A 10818-nucleotide genomic window follows, 5' to 3' on the forward strand; every position below is an offset into this window, starting at 1 on the left:
TCATTTCAAATTCCGTCTTTAGATGGTTGCGTGCTTCATCTATATCTCGTGTACTCCCAATGATATTGAGATCATAGACGTACACAGATATAATGCAGAATCCACTTAAGGATTTCTTGATGAATACACATGGGCAATCATCGTTATTGGAAAAACCTTTCTGAAGAAGGAATTACTTTAGTCGGTTGTACCACATTCTTCCCCACTGCTTCAAACCATATAATGATTTCTGAAGCTTTACACAATACATGTTGCGTGAATGATTCTTATTCGGAATATCAAGCCCTTCAGGAACTTTCATATAAATATCCGAATCTAATGACCCATAAAGATATGCTGTCACTACGTCCATGAGATGCATGGATAGGCCTTTCTGTGCTGCCAATGATATTAAATATCGGAATGTTATGCCACTCATAACAGGGGAATATGTTTCATCATAATCGATGCCGGGTCTCTGTGTGAACACTTGTGCTACAAGCCTCGCTTTGTATCTCACCACCTCATTGTTTTCATTCCTTTTACGGACGAAAACCCATTTTGATCCCACAGGAAAAATGTTTCGAGGAGTAGGTATAACTGATGAGAATACCTCTCGTTTCTTGAGCGAGTGCAATTCTGCCTCGATTACTTCCTTCCATTTAATCCAGTCTGAGCGCTTGATGCACTCTGCCATGTTCTTAGGTTCTGGATCAAGTTGGAGGTTACTTTCAATCTTGGAGGCGAAATTAATGTCGACAATTGTAGTTTTTCTATTGAATGATTCTCCAGAATCAATATAATTAGTGGAAATTTCATTTAACCTTTGTGACTCTTCTATATTTCCCAAAGAATTTGAGTCTGGGTCTTCCGATGTCCTAGCACTTGTATTTGTGCGCGCATTTGTACTAGGTATATGGTATATTTCTTGAATATCCATATTGTTTGGATTTACAATATCTAATTGGTGTCTATCAACGTGATGTTGATTTGCATTTACCATTTTGGAAGTAGGCTTCCTTGGTTTCCGCGGAGGCTTATCCTTTGTTACTGTATTTCTCCCCCTCTTATTTTGATTTGGGAGATTTTGAGTAGGTACTTCTCTTTCTGGTATGTTTACGGCAGGATTGTGTGACTTTGTGACACCTTTATAATCAGTAAATGCTTCTGGCAGATTATTTGCAATATTTTGCAAATTGATAATCTTTTGAACTTCACGTTAAGTTTCTATAGTATGTGGATCAAAGGACTGAATACCTGAGGTATTCCAATTTATTTCCTGGCATTTGTTATGGTACATATTGTCTCCCCCTAATGCCGGGAAATTGTCCTCATCGAAGATGCAATCAGCATGACGGGCAGTGAATAAGTCCCATGTAAGAGGCTCGAGGTATTTAATGATTGACGGTGATTTATACACCACATAAATCCCCAATTTTCTATGGGGGCCCATTGATGTACGCTGCGGTGGTGAAATCGGTACGTACACAGCACAACCGAATTTTCGCAGATGGGAAATACTTGGTTGATTCCCACGTACTAACTGCAACGGAGAGATCGTATTGTATGCAGTAGGTCTAATTTGATTCAAATCAGCGGCATGTAAGACCGCATGACCCCAACAAGATGCTGGTAATTTGCAATTCTATAATAATGGTCTAGCAATTAATTTTATTCTCTTTATAAGAGATTCGGCTAATCCATTTTGTGTATGTACGTATGGAACTGAATGTTCCACATTTATGCCTAGAGCCATACAATAGTCATTGAAGGCTTTTGAGGAAAACTCAGCGGCATTATCCATTCTGATGGATTTTATTGGATTATCCGGATAATGTGCTCTTAATTTGATAATTTGAGCAATGAATCTTGCAAAAGCATGATTTCTTGTGGATAACAAACATATATGGGACCATCTTGTTGATGCATCGATAAGTACCATGAAGTACCTAAATGGCCCAGTTAATTGATGAATAGGACCACAAATATCTCCTTGAATGCGTTCAAGAAATGTTAGCGGTTCAGCCTTGATCTTAAGATAAGAGGGTCTCAAGATTAATTTCCCGGTAGCACATGCGGTGCATACAAAATCTGAAGGTTTAGGAAATTTTGAAGTATTCATATGATGACCAAGTGAATTGCTAATAATTTTTCGCATCATCCCAATTCCGGGATGTCCTAGGCGATCATGCCAAGTATTGAATATATCAAGATTTTGAAAAATTATCTTATATGCAACATGTTGTACGGGTTTGATATATGTGAAATACAATCCAGTTGATAGTGAAGGAATTTTTTAAAGCAATTGCTTGTTATATCCGTCATTTTTGGTGATGAATAGATATTCATCTTTGTTGTCGTTATGTATTTCAATATGAAAACCATTACGACGGATATCTTTGTAACTCAATAGGGTACGAGTTGAATCGGGATACAGGAGTGCATCCTCGATTATTAATTGTGTACCCATAGGGAGAATCATTATGGCTCATCCTGAACCAACAATCACGGCATCTCGGCCTACGATTGTCATGACTTTTCCTTTACTCTTAGTTAGAGTTTGGAAATATTTAATTTCCCTAAGTATTGTATTAGTGGTAGCACTATCCACTAAACAAAGTTCTTCCTCCATTTGGATTGTTCCCGTAGATAATCTATAATGATTTAGTCAAATATATTAAGATAAACTCAAATAATTATATAATATATATGTATATATATTATTGAGTAAGTATTATATATTTATAATACTATATTGTATGTCTTACAATATTTATGACAACAAATATTTTACAACACAACATAATATTTACAAGAATATGGCTTAATGATCAAGTCTATGGGGGTGATTGAGACTAGTTGGCGTCTCCGAATATGTCATTGGATTGAAATTCAACGAGCATATCTTCAGTGCTGAATAAATCGTCCGTCTGCGGAGGAGTCTTCTCATCAATGGTTTCCAAAGGAGTGTCCTTGGAGCAACTAGCGTCAGTCAGTTGAGTAGTGAAGTGCGCTTCATACTTGTCCCCATGAACTTTTTGCCAACAGATTTCTGGTAGAGTTCAACTAAATGCTTAGCTGTGTGGCACTTCTTAGTGATATGGTTGTGACAACCACACCTTTGACAAACTTGAGAGTTGTCATGACGGAAATTCTTCTTGAAAGTGCCCTTGCCTTTGTGAGAATCCTTATTTTTCTAGAAATGATGCTTATTTTTGTTCAACTTTCCCTTGAAATTCTTTTTGAATTTCTTGCCACCAAACTTCTTTTGAGTGTTCTGACTATTGTAGTGAACTTCAGGCAAAGGTGATGCTCCGACGGGGCGCAATTGATGATTCTTTGTTAAGAGCTCATCATGTTTTTCTACCTGAAGTAAATCATATATCAAGTCAGAGTATTTAGTATACTTGTGGCGGCGGTATTGCTGCTACAATATCCTATTGGCTGGGAGAAATGTGGACAAAGTCTTTTCAATCTTTTCGGCATCATCAATTGGTTGATCACAAAAACGAAGCTTGGAACAAATCTTGTGAACGGCAGAGTTATATTCTGCAACAGATTTGAAATCCATAAGGCGAAGGAGAGACCATTCACGTCTAGCTTCAGGCAAAATAATTGCCTTTGTTGATCATAGCGTTCTTTGAGTGCAACCCAAAGTGCTCTAGGATTCTCCTCCATTATATATTCGTTCTTGAGATCTGGATGAAGATGATGTCTCAAGAAATGTAATGTAGAATATTTTGCTTCATTTGAAATAGGGGCTTGTGGATTTGGCTCCTCAATTGAATTGAGAAAACCATTTGTTGTTAGCATGATATTTACGTCCATAGCCCAAGTTAGATAGTTACTACCATCTGCGGCAAGTTCAGCGAAATCTTTATTGACAATAGTTGACATATTCCTACATGAAATATCATGTATATGATTAATTTACTGTGGTAAATTAAAATTTATGTGTGTGTAAATTTATGCAAAATAATGAAATCAAGACGATGCTTGAATCAAAACTTATGGTATATTGATTAAATAGTGCAACTATTTTATAATATTCCTGCGGGAATAATTTACTTGGTAGTTTTAATATATACAAATTGAATTTGTATTGAATAATTTAGATATACACATTATAGGTAATCATCATAAGATGTAGACCTTTAGTAATGAGCAAATAATTTGCTGCCTAAAAGCATGATCTCAGGGCAAATAAATTCTTAAAGAATTTATCACAGCCGATGCTTAGGAATCCATTACCTTGTGTTTTTCCAAAACATGATTTATATACATTAATTTAAATTTTGCATATTTCTACATGATGTAGAATGTAATTTGTCTGCTAAGTTGATAGTAATTCAAATAAAATAAATAGCACATGAAAAATATTGTTTAGATAGTATTTGCATAATCAATGTGGAATCTGCGGATCACATATATACAATTACTGCAGTAATCATAATATCTATATTACAATGATACTTAGAATCCGAATCTGATGATCTAGATAGATATTTACAATAATTATGCAAATTCAGAGTAGTCAAAGGACTGAAACAGAACAATCTAAAGCCTTAAACATAAATATACAGAACTAAAATATCTAAAACATAAATAGATAAAGTTCCAGGGGCCTCATTGTAAAATTGCAGAGGAATTGAGGGGGGAAAGGCTGGATTGGCCTGGCGCTCGGGCGGCCCATCTCGGCTTGCCATGGCCCGGCCCGGCTCTGTCCGGCCTGCAGCGGCCTGGCGCGGCCCGGTTAAAGGGGGCAGGGGGGTGCGGCTTAGGGGAACCCTAACCGCCCCTGCCCCGTGAACTACCGCCGCCGCCTGTAGGGTGCGCCGCCGGCGCCCCTTTGCCGATTCGCCGCCACCGCCCCCGTGCTGATGAGCGCCGCCGCCGCTTGGTGCCGTCGCCGGTGTCGAGTGCCGCATGCGGGCGCCATCGTCTCCCCCCTCCTCTTGCTTGCTCCGCACCGCCCCAATGGTTCGTTGGCCGAGGATTCCGGCGATGGGCAGGGATTCCGGCGAGGTCTCCGGCGAGGAACTCCGGTGAAGTCTTCCTGCAATGGCCTTCTTGTTGCAATAAAGAAGTCGGCGAGTTCTAGCCTTCCAGGGAGCGTCGCCGAGTGTTTTTCCTTTGTGCGCTCAGTGAGAGACACTGCGTGATAACGTGTTGTAAAGTAAAAGTGAAAGAGAGAGTGTAATGAATGATTGATTGTATTGATTGATGGTTTAGACCACAATATTTATATGTACAAGAGGGGAAAGGGTGTCCATGCTCCAAATTAGCTCCTTGCACACCAAATCGAAGGATAAAGCCCAAAGCCATGCCTGATTTATCCCCAATCTCACTCCAAACCCTAGGCGCCAAACCAGCCGCCGACGTCTCTGTTCTCTGCGAGATGAGTCGCCGGTCAAGGAGGACCTCGGCACCGACCCCTCAAGAAATCCCGTCGGCAAGTGCCCAGCCTATTCCGCCCTAGCTTGGTGTCCTCCACATCCACCGTAGTTCATGGCGCCCTCCTCCATGCCATACTGGTTCGCCAGGCTACAGCACCCGAGCATGGCCGGGGCATTGAGTCAAGGCCCTTGGTGGGCACCTGGGAGCAATGGTCCCTCTACAAATCATGAAGATTTCAATCTGCAAGGATGGTACGTGTCTCTCCATAGTCTTTATTGGTTAATTTTCATGTTCCTGTACGCTAACTTGTGTATGAGTAGCATAGCATTCAGTTTCGAATGAAGACACTTGCCATTTGCAAGCAAGCAAGGATGCAGTTTACACTAGACTATATTTGTTAACTACACAATGTTATCTTCCAGCAATTTGTTAAGCAGACTAAAATTCAGTCTATAATTACACAGGAATTTGTTAACTACTGATTCTGGATACGCAATACAATGTTATCTTCCATTTGCTCTCTAATTAGAGATGAAGAAAATTTATTGTAGGACTATTTTTGGGTAGAGTTTTAGATTTTCACCCTCACCCACCTGGTGGCTATGTTAATTTGCTGGAGAAGAACACACCCAGCCAGGCACAAGTTGTAGGGATCTCATCGCAGCCCATCAATGTATTCCATTTGAGGTCCTTGTGATCTGGCCATTGCCGTGGGTGCTACTACAGGTGTGCGTTCTGTAACTTTTCACTTAAATGAACCTGTACTCATACTTGTGAAATAATAAATTTGTAAGTTTTGCATTGGCTCAATATTTACCCCTGCCTTCTTTTTCTTTTCTATGTAGTGATTGAAGGTGGTTGGTGCGAGTGGGATGCTGCTCCTTTAAGCGAAGATGCAACTGTGCTATGCTTTTATCGTTGTCTAGGTCAATAAGTAGCGGCTTGCATGCCGGAAATACTTTTAGTTGATGTTTTTTCATAAGACTCCTATATGTGTGTCGTGGTGCTAGTTATCAGTGTGATGTTATCTAAAGTTATTGTTATCTGGGATTTAAAATGAACCATGATTCTTATTCATGATGTCATATGGTTATCATTATGTTGTGTTTGCTAAATGGCCACAGAGATGTTGATCACGATTGATCATGTGCACATGCAAGCATACAGTAATTGCATCTTTATTACAACTCTTTTTTCAGCCAATCTAATAGCCAACCCATTATATGAGCTGGCTGTATTGTAGGCTGCATATGACATGGCGCTTCTATTCAGCCAGCAGCCGGCTGGCTTATTAGCCATGCTCTGATACATGGATGAGTACCAAATCATTCGGCCGTTTCGTGTGGCAATGAGTGTTTGAAATAAAAATCAGAGTTTAGACTTTAGTACTTTGCTGCTCGACCAGCTGGTGTAATTTTTTCACATTTTATATTTACAAATATGCATGTTAATTATAATATATTTCTGAACTTTTTAAAAACGTTTATGAACATTCCTATGCAGCCCCTAGGGGCCAATATCAATTTGGTACATGTACCAATATCAATTTGGTCATAGAAACACAAATAGAGGTAAAATGGTCTTTTCACGTGGCTGCTAACACCGTTAACATTCCTATGCATACCTTGCTAGTGAGCTCTTATTTTGTAACTACCACTAACATTTATGTGAAACAGAAACTGTCGTTACTTGTTTGAGTTGTTTGCCTTCTCGTTCCAGTAATGCATCTTCTGTGAACCGAAACATCTGCTGCTTGCACCGATGCATCTTATACAGATCACGCCATGTCGCCATCGACATTGCTGCCGTGTGGTCGTCGAATGTGTAACGAGACGTGCAATGCAGCCCCTGGAGGGAAAGCATCGCCCAGACTACCGGCGTCCTCGAAGCAGCGAGGCAGCACCGTGGCCATCGATGGACCAGACGACGCCACCTTCATGTGAGGTACATCGTCGTGGACACCGGCTACCTGTAGGCCCCGCCGGCTCCCGCGGCCGTCGCCACCGCGTTCATGTGGAATCTCGAGGCAAATTTAAAACAGTTCACGCTACCAAAGATCCTGACTACCCACTATTCATGTTGGTTAACTGAGCTGAGCAGACTGGATCTCGAGGTTGTTAATATATAGGAGTATACCTAAACAATACTTAAGCACATGCTTGCACAGGTCAGCTGTTCACACACGACATAATAAAGCTATATACAACTCTGAGGCTAATTAAAATGGGTTACGTTCCATCGCCTACATGCTAGTACTGATTTCATCAAACATGCACAGTTGTTTTCACATGTACTCGTCGAATCTCGAGGTAAGCAGATCTAATCTGCAGCTTCTTCCACAATATTCAAGTGCCACAATAGGTGCTAAAATACTGAGTCTTTGTAGACTGTGCTGTATAGTCTAAAAGCATCTTTTCTGCAAGTCTCCAACCCACTATTCATGCGTTCCAAACTAATTCTGCAATAGTACGATTACTACCGGTTCTTGTTATTAGTCCATTCCTGGCTGCCTGCTGCATGGTCTCCACTGCATTCACTAAGACAACCGGCGTGCTGGTGGCTGCCTTAGCAAAGCCATCAAACACCACGGCGTGCAGCGGAGGACGGGCCGCCCGTTGGTTGGCCCAGGCCCCAGGGAGACCTTGACTCGCGAGGCCACCGAGTCAAGTCGTCTGCCCCCACTCGCAGGAGATGCTAGCGAGTAGTTTAATTTTTTTTTCTTATATATACAGGCATGGGTAGAAGGAGCGCATTATCCACCGCACCAGGACATTGCAAGCTCGCTGTGACAGCCAACTAATCCTTTCGATCTGCATATTCTATATTTGCATCTTTTCGATCTGCAAGTCCCCATCCCACCATTCATCTGATGCAAAGGGAGAGGAGCCTTTTGCAGCAAGCTGGTGGTGGCATCCTTTCGCCCTGCTCCAGTTTGTGTCCAGTTTTCATTTACTCCGCTGTTTGTGTCCTTGCGCCCTGCTCTGCTGAAGGTATGTTTTTGGATATGGAAAGCTTCATGGCCTCCAGTTAATCAAGACGTTCAGATTTCCCCCTTAGCATTCTTTTCTCATAAGAATTGACTAATCGTGCAGAAGCTTGATGCTGGACAGTGTGCCCATTTCTCATGGACCATTGATTCAAGAGATCCAATTGGGAGCAAAATAATATACCTTGAAACATACAGAGCTCCATACGAAGCACTCTAATCAGTGCCTTATCAGTTGACCCTTATTCAGGTACCCTTTCTAGTTCTAACAGATCTGAAAATTCTGAGATTTAGCAGTAATTCTTGTTAATCATATTACCTGCTAAATTGTTCTAGTATTCAGGTATCCTTTCTAATTCTAATAGATCTGAAAATGTTGAGCTTTATCGTGATTTTTCTTAATTATATTACCGGCTAAGCTGTTCTAGATTTAACCTGCTAAGAATTGTCCCCGCTTATTCAGTAATAATTCTTTCGATGAGCAAGCACTTAACCTATTCATTCTTTCATCGACTTTTGCAGGTTTAATGAGCTCTGTTATTTGTGGTTATCCGTCGTTTATTGGCTTATAACTTCTGCTATCCACATTATAAAGTGGTGTTTAAAATCAGTTACTTTCATCTGCCTAGCTTGGGCGCAGTCTGCTGGATGTTTGAAGTCTTGATGGGTTATCATCTGATAATTCTCTTTATACAAATAAATAATTAACATTGAATCTGGGCATAAGTCATTCTCTTATTAACAGGTAAGCTTTCAAGGCTACCACTATGTTTCATCTTCATTTCCTTAAGTTACAATAGTTGTGACTTCTATAGTAGCGTGTTGAAATGGTGAATCAAATAGTCATTATGCTATAGCAAATAAAAAGTTGACTGTCGGCAGAATTTCTTGAGGTTTTCTGTGCATAATGGCAAATATTTTCCAATTGATAACATCCAATCCAATCCAGGTTCGCTTACAATATTTACCAGCACAAACAAAAGGACAATAAGCTAACTCAAGAGTTTATACCTCAATACCTAACCGTACTACTCATTTTGCTAAAAATCATCTTGTGCCTAGTGTATTAGTTCGTGACCCATATGGAATAGCATTATGTATGATTTACTGAAGATATAAAGAAAAATTTAGTGATGTTTAGCTTAATATAACAAGGTGCCCCAACATCTTGGTACATATTACACCACAAATCAGTACTGGTATATGTCAATCTTACTATTACTAATTGGAGACTCCTTTGAAGTCTCCACATGAAGCCACCTAGGATACTAGGTGGACACTTTTAAAAAAATAGAGAAATCCTATAAATTCTCGCAAAAATCAGAAACATCTAGCCATCAATCTAACAAGTCTTATTATAATAGCCATCAGATCTGTTATATTTCCTTATAAATTACTCACATCTGCAATTATGAAAATAGACTAAAGTAACCCCCTAAACATGTATCTAAATTACCCACCTGTGCCATTATAAAAAAATCTAAAGTAACCCCCTAATTTTCGTGTAAATTACCCACCTATGCCATTATAATACAAATAGCCCCCTAAATTTGCATATAAATTATCCAATTATATCATTATTAGAAGTTAAACAACTCCTAAATCTAAATTTAAATTATATAATTATAATAAAATATTAAAATATCAATATAAAAATCTAAATTATAATTTCTATCATTACTAATATTATTATTTATGTAAAAATACTACCCACGATGTGTCACAATGTATTTATGTATAATGGAAGAGATAAGACTACCAATTCACAAACAAATAGTTCAACTAAATAGATATATCAAATACATGTGGAGGTGGGATGCAAAATGAAATCTGTTGTAACTAAATAATGATGAATATATATTTTTAGAGTATGTGTTAGAATATTTAATTGATGAAAAAGAGCGTGACAAACGTAAGGCAGCGTTTAGTTTCCAAACATTTTTGCACAGTACCCATCACATCGAGTTTTTGAACACATGCATGGAGCATTAAATGCAGTTGAAAAAATAATTAATTACAAAGTCTAACTGATTCATTATAAATGAATCTAATGACGTTAATTAATCCATGATTGGACATTAATTGTCAAGTAACAACGAAACGTGCTATAGTACTCAAACTTAAACTTTTTCACCAACTAAGCACCCCCTAATTATAATTATTGACCTCATTGTTATATTAATTTTCCAAACTTAAACTCGGCGTCGTGATCTGCGACGCTGAGCACTGACCATGTCCATAACCAGCTCATCTAGGTTGGCATGCGGGCATGGCACCTTGGCACCGTAGACTATGTGCCAAGATATGTTAGCTCGGTGCGTAGACTACGGTGCCGACCCCAAGATCCATTTTCGTAAATCGTTACAAAAAGAATCTAGACGTGGAATTCTTTCGCGAGAAAAGCTAAAAAGCAAAAAAATGCGGGCGCATGGTGATGGACTGATGGTGCGTGTTCT

General features: G+C 39.4%; 2 long non-coding RNA genes across 5 annotated transcripts in view; both read left to right on the forward strand.

Moving 5' to 3' along the window:
• LOC120685577 overlaps positions 1-10818 on the forward strand; it is a 60566-nt gene that overhangs the window by 36537 nt on the left and 13211 nt on the right. Inside the window, exons 1-3 of one of the 3 annotated variants that reach the window (XR_005679641.1) lie at positions 7620-7685; positions 8109-8366; positions 8469-8612. This is a non-coding gene — a long non-coding RNA (uncharacterized LOC120685577). Of the gene's footprint in view, positions 1-7619; positions 8367-8468; positions 8613-10818 lie in introns of those variants that run through there. The other 2 variants (XR_005679642.1, XR_005679640.1) reach the window with 2 other exon arrangements.
• LOC120685580 lies at positions 5250-6497 on the forward strand. Of its 2 annotated transcripts, XR_005679645.1 has the most exons (3): positions 5250-5627; positions 5928-6102; positions 6222-6497. It is a non-coding gene; the product is annotated as an uncharacterized LOC120685580 (long non-coding RNA). The 2 variants fall into 2 exon arrangements; XR_005679644.1 differs by having other exon boundaries at positions 5250-6102.

The sequence above is a fragment of the Panicum virgatum genome, chromosome 8N (assembly GCF_016808335.1).
Source record: "Panicum virgatum strain AP13 chromosome 8N, P.virgatum_v5, whole genome shotgun sequence".
Taxonomy (NCBI): Eukaryota; Viridiplantae; Streptophyta; class Magnoliopsida; order Poales; family Poaceae; genus Panicum; species Panicum virgatum.